This window comes from Asparagus officinalis, chromosome 1, assembly GCF_001876935.1.
Source record: "Asparagus officinalis chromosome 1, Aspof.V1, whole genome shotgun sequence".
Taxonomy (NCBI): Eukaryota; Viridiplantae; Streptophyta; class Magnoliopsida; order Asparagales; family Asparagaceae; genus Asparagus; species Asparagus officinalis.
Window position 1 is genome coordinate 31,271,951 of NC_033794.1, and position 6,727 is coordinate 31,278,677.

Sequence of the window (6,727 nt, forward strand, 5' to 3'; positions counted from 1 at the left end):
CACCGACTCCTCTCCCAACTCTGGCTCCAAGTCACTGCCGACCGACTTCCTCCATCAAGCCATCAAGCCACCGACCTCTCCCCTAACTCTGGCTCCCCGTCACCGCCGATCGTAGTCGATCTCCCTCGAGCTCTCTCTCGAGATCCCCCAACTTAGGTACAGATCTATCTTTCTCTTGAGTTGAAGTCTTTGAGCCCTCACCTTTACTGAACTGAGGATCGTAAACCCGAAAGTCGGGATAGTATGTTGGCCATGATTTCCAATGGAAGGAACATTCCCAGCTTAATTTGTACAGCTACATGCTCTGCGTTCATTGATGAATTGATAAAAGTCAATTTCAATTGTTGAATTTCTTGCTTTGATAAAAAGAATAATAGAACAAAATTAGATGTATAATTACCTTTTCTTCTTTTTCTTTTGTCATTGTTTTTGGTTGTTGTGGCTGCTCTTTGCATATTCATATAATTACCTTAAATAACCTGTAGTTTCCCCTACTTTGCACTTAAGTACTTCCGATTGTTATTGGTAGCACATGTATACTTCATATTGCACTTAAATTTTCTCACTATTGCACCTTAGTACCCTCATTTATGTGAATATGAAAATTTCCCCCTTCGACGAGATTATACTGAATTACACTGAAGCTTTGTTCCTCCTTAATTGCACCTTAGTACCCTCATTAATTGCACCTTAGTACCCTCATTAATTGTACCTTAGTACCCTCATTTCTTGCACTGAAGCTTTTTTCCTCCTTCAACGAGATTATACCGAATTTATGAAATTTTATATTATATGTATTTTATATAGGTCAATTACAATTTTTGTGAGAAATGGAAAACTTGGGCACTGAAGCTAATGAAGTAAACTTGGACGATGATGATTTGATATATACTCCTCAAGTATCAGATGAGTTGAGGACGAAAAAGGGGCAAGAATTTAACACAATAGATGGTGTTGTGACATTCTACAATGCTTATGCTAAAGCAGCTGGGTTTAGTGTAAGGTCTTGGACTACTCAGAAAGAGCCGGGAAGTTATGAAATAAGAAGTTAGGAGTATGTTTGTTTTAAACAAGGAAAATCTCTAAAAATCGCGGATGTTGGAAAGAAAAGACGTCGAGGAAGCTTAGCTGAGAATTGTACTGCCAAAATTACAGTTTTAAAATCAAACTCCGGAAAATACATTGTTATTGTTTTTAATGAGGAGCACAACCACCTGCTATCAACATCATCAAAGGTTCATCTTTTAAGGTCCCATCGTAACGTTTCAGCTGCAACAAAGTCTTTAACTAAACAGTTTTCCATGGTGAATATACCTTAGCATCAACAATTTAGTTTTCTTGGAGTACAATCTGGAGGTATATAAAATATTGGATGCACTCAAAGAGATTTATATAATCATGAAAGGGATATACGTGCTGATATGAAGGGACATGATGGAGAAATGTTTTATGAGTATTTAAAATTGGAATAATGAAAGAATCCCTTGTTTACTTTTCAAATTGAGGCCGATGATGAACAAAAGATTACTCGTTGTTTTTGGTCTGATGCACGTTCAAGGTGGGCTTACAATTTTTTCGGTGATGTTGTAATCTTTGATACAACTTATAACACTAATCGCTATGGTCTGATATTTGCACCAATATTAGGGGTTAACAATCATGGTCAAACAATTGTTTTTGCTTGTGGATTTTTAAATCATGAGAGCGTTGATGATTTTGTATGGTTATTTAAACAATTTTTGGAAAGTATGCCTGGTGGTGCCCCGAAGATGATTATTACCGATCAAGACCCAGCTATGACTAAGGCATTCCCTCTTGTTCTTCCAAATACTTTTCACAGGTATTATAGTTTGTATATATTATTAAAAATATTTATATACATAGTCTTGTAGTTGTAAAAAGTTCAAAAACATCGGAATCCCATGTACGCACATTATCTCATATTTGATGAAGTTTGATGCTGAAATATTGCCCAATAAATACATCCTAAAGAGGTGAACTAAGTCTGCAAAAGCAGGGACAGTGGATGATGATAAAGGCAAGCAGATAACCACTGACAATTCTTATCTTTTAACACTGAGTCAATTTATCCAATCATCTTTGGATTTAGTTGACAAGTCCCTCATATGTGAAGAAATAAGGAAGATGTTTACCGATGGATTGCGTAGCGTTAATGAGCAAATTGACCAATTTCTTAGTAGCCGCATGACTGTAATGAGCTTCACCGAGAAAAGTAATCCAATATGTAGTGCAACTGGTTCTTGTACTTTTCAAAATAGTTTCAATGAACCCGATCAAGTACGAGCAAAAGGGTGCAGTAAAAAGGTTGAAAGGAGGAAAAGAGAAAGCAATGGCTAGAGCCAAAAATAAAAAAGATAGACGTTGCCACGGGTGTGGTAAAGTAGGCCAATCACATGATAAGCGAAATTGTTCTTCTATATGTGGTGATACAAATTTGCAAGAGGGCAATGGGTCATCAAGTGAAGATGGGGATGATATAAGCCTAAATGTTGGCTTTCTTGATTGAGTGAGGAAATTGTGCCAAAGCCTCAGAGCTTTCTAACTAAACATTACATTTGTTTTTAATAGCATCTTTTGTAAATATGTTCATATGCATGCCAAGCTGGTTATTTTTCGTAACTAAACATTACATTTATTTATTTTATTTTTTTGCAGGTTAGGTTACTCCAATCTCGAAGAAGAAGTTTCAGGGTTTTGTTGTGTGTTGCACCAATCATTGTTTCTAGTTTGTGATTTCTGTGTAGCTGGGGGCAAAGCACATTTAACTTTGTAGTTGTTTATGTTTGATTGTAACTAAACTATTTTCTTTTTTGGCTCTGTTATTACTCACTGTTTTGTTTTATATTACCACAACTCATCGTACAACTAAACTATGTTTCAGGGTTTTATATTACTCACTGATTGTAACTAAACTATGTTTGATTGTAGCTACTCGTGCAACTTGTCAATTTGAGAATGTTTCTCAAATTCTGCCTTTTGAGTAAATTGCTAGCTTGTAATTTTTTTTGTTTGAATTTCATTTGTCAGGCTTCATTTTGTGCTTCAGAATTGTCATTTGCGTTGACAAGGGACATAATGTTTCCCTTTTGTTCATGTTGTGTCACTTCATCTTTTTTCATTTTTGGAATGCTCTTTGCTATGAGGTCTTGCAGGTCTGGGATTTTAGTCAAAAAATTTCATTTTTTTCATGCTATACGGACATTTGTATGAGGTCTTGCTATGAGGTCTTGCAGGTCTGGGATTTTTGTCTGGGATTTTGTATGCTTCAGAATTGTGCCACTTTCATTTTTTTTCATGTTATACGGACATTTAAGTCCAAGTCTGGGATTCAACATCTAATTGTTTCGGTAGTTGTATGAGGTCTTGCAGGTCAATGTAAAGGGTAAGTTTATGCTGTACATACCATTTCCTCTTTTATACGTATTTTTGCTGTTTTAAGTTGTGATGTATAGTACAGTGCTATATATATGACTGTTGATCATGTGTTGAGAAACATTAGTTAAGTGGCATACGAGCTGGGAGCTATGGCAGCTAGGACCCAAGTGTGGCATGCAGTTTACTGAACTCTTTACAAATATTTACCAAAGGCGCAAAGCATGATTGTAGTGTTTCATATTAATGCATGATTACAATGGTAAAAAAATTCTTATTACACTGGCATTGTACATTTGACTACAGTGAATTACAATCTGATTCCCCAAATTATGCAAGTTTATCCAACCAATACAAGCTCAGCCACAAATTACATCACATGTTATTTGCAATGGAGAAACCAACAAATATCGCAACGATACATACTAGAAACACTAATATTGTAAACAATGAACCTAATACAAAAGCATAGATGGAGAAAATGGAAGTTTCCCCAAGTTTTTCCTTGTCCTCATCCAGATTATGCCTCACTGGATATCTTTGTTCTTGAGCATAAACAGATGTTTGGACATGCCTCGAGCTGGATGCTGAATCACGAGCGAGTGTGTGCTTCTCCCATTCAATCAAAGCCTCTTCGTACGTTGCATACTCTCTGTAGGAGGCATTTGGGAACTTATCTACCTGAGATTTACATTCCTCCCAATTATAAAAAAATACCACATCGTCGACATCTCTTCACAACATAAAAACTTTTTTTAGCCATGGATAACCTGAAAATACCCCAAATTGGAGGGTAAACAAAATAAACAAAACATACTTACTTTTACATATGATCAGTTAGCAAGCAAAGTAAAAAAAAGTAATTTTGGCTACTACGATACATGCTCCGTTCTTAATAGTTAGATCTTGTTTCCTTTTTCTTTCATTTTTACATATTTATTTTCAAAGTAATTTTGTATACTTTGTGTAGGATGAATCCAAATGCAGACCTGTTTTTCTATCCTTATTTCGTGTTGACAATATAAAGTACAACAGTTTTTGCCTAAATGGTGTAAAGGAGGAGGCAACCCAGTCCAATCTAAGACAATTTCTCTGACTCAAAAAGCTTCTGATCTCACAATAATGAAGCAATTAATCCTTTCTTCTAAAACTTCTGACTATCAGTTTACGACCCATGTTTTTGTTAGATAACACATGTTTACTGAGGTATTGAGCAAAATGACAACTAAGTAAGAAAAACATCATTATTGTAGAACTTTCGTATTGAGCAAAATGACAACCTCATTACGGAACAAGAACTTCAGTAACCAATTCAGAAAATTCCACAATCAGGACACATCTGAGGACAAACTCCCTGGTGAAAATTCCAGCGTGTCTATTAGCCACTTTTATATGTAGCAACAGGAACTCAAACACAACAGCGAGCAGCGTAATGAAAATTATAGCATAAGCAACTAGAAAACTTATGTACGTACCTTGTTTGATCTAGAGAAAACTCTACAAGGATCCTCTTTTGATAATTGTATAGGGAGGAAGAAAGAGGTGACTGCTGATTTACCATCAATTTGGATAAAAAAATATCGAGATCGAGATATGAACTTACTTGAAATGAGCGTCAACTAATCTGAGTTGGGGGAGAGAGCTCGAGGGAGATCGACCGCGGTCGGTAGTGATAGGGAGCCGGAGTTGGGGGAGAGGTCGGTAGCTTGATGGCTTGATGGAGGAAGTCGGTTGGCGGTGACTTGGAGCCGGAGTTTGGGGAGTAGTCAGTGGCTTGATGGCTTGATGGAGGAGGTCGGTCGACGGTGACGGGGAGCCGGAGTTGGGGGAGGAGTCGGTGTCTTTACTGCGTTGATGGAGGAAATCGGTCGGCGGTGACGGGGAGCCAGAGTTGGGGAAGTCGATCGACGGTGACGGATTTGGGGGAAGTCGGTGACAGGAATGAATTTTGGGATAAGGGTTTTGGAATGGGAAGAGAGAGAATGGTCACGAGAAGTCTTTAACTCCTCTTCGGCAAGTACATATATCAACTACTTTCTAGTGAGATACATCTAAAAATTTACCGTTTACAGGAACTCGAAATTAACATGTTTCTAGCTCAGATCTAACTTCAGTAGGAGACGAAGGCTTCAAAGGAGTCGAGCCTCACTTGTTGCCCCTTCTTCCTATCATCATCATCACTCTTCCCTTCGTCCTTGGCCTTTTCTCTATTCTTCTCCTCGATCTTCTTGCTCTTGATCATTACTGCGTTGATGGAGGAAATCAGTCGGCGGTGACGGGGAGCCAGAGTTGGGGAAGTCGGTCGACGGTGACGGATTTGGGGGAAGTCGGTGACAGGAATGGATTTTGGGATAAGGGTTTTGGAATGGGAAGAGAGAGAATGGTCACGAGAAGTCTTTAACTCCTCTTCGGTGACTTTTTTCAAAAAGGCCCCCGCTTTCCATTGTCGGAAGAGAGAGAATGGTCACGAGCTCGTACGAAATTGTCGGGATTCATCAAATACCAACAATTGATCACCTCGAACAATCCTCCAAATTCACTAGATCAAGTACATATATCAACTACTTTCTAGTGAGATACATCTAAAAATTTACCGTTTACAGGAACTCGAAATTAACATGTTTCTAGCTCAGATCTAACTTCAGTAGGAGACGAAGGCTTCAAAGGAGTCGAGCCTCACTTGTTGCCCCTTCTTCCTATCGTCATCATCACTCTTCCCTTCGTCCTTGGCCTTTTCTCTATTCTTCTCCTCGATCTTCTTGCTCTTGGTCATACAAATATCCATCCATGAGCCTGAGATCTCAGCAGAGCTCGAGCTGAGGATTGACATCGCCAGAAGCTTCTCCATTTTCTCCCCCACCCTAATTAACTTATTTTCACTTTTATTTGGATGGTGGTGAGAGAAATTGCGGAAGCAGGAGAACTTTTTAAGGGAAACTCGTGGAGACGAAAATTAGGGGTTGTTGGAGCACAAAAGTTTTTTTCTTTTTTTTTTTAAAGAGTTCGGTGAAAGGGTCCCTTCGAGCGTGCGCGTGGCGGTGCTTTGGGTGACGGGGATGGATTGGGATCGAGTTGATTTCTTGGAGGACAAGAAAAAGAAGGAATGACCAAGTCGATCACGCTAACTCTCACATATTTTATTACGCGGGAGTAAAGCTACTAATTAGAACATAAACACATACATAAGAATCATGTGATTCCTTTTCCCTTGTGAATTACTATTACGTATTATAGGTGCCAACTCTTTTTTGTCCTGGATGAGAGATTATCGCCTTATCATGTATCCACGTGGCGAGATCTAAATTTGCACGCGTTTGCGATAACGTTGTAGGGA

At 38.5% G+C, this 6,727-nt stretch overlaps 1 long non-coding RNA gene across 2 annotated transcripts; it reads right to left on the reverse strand.

The window, feature by feature from the left end:
• Window positions 3,619-5,399, reverse strand: LOC109822331. Of its 2 annotated transcripts, none has more exons than XR_002242083.1 (2): window positions 4,997-5,399; window positions 3,619-4,163 (listed from the first exon to the last, which is right to left on the reverse strand). It is a non-coding gene; the product is annotated as an uncharacterized LOC109822331 (long non-coding RNA). The 2 variants fall into 2 exon arrangements; XR_002242082.1 differs by having other exon boundaries at window positions 4,674-5,399.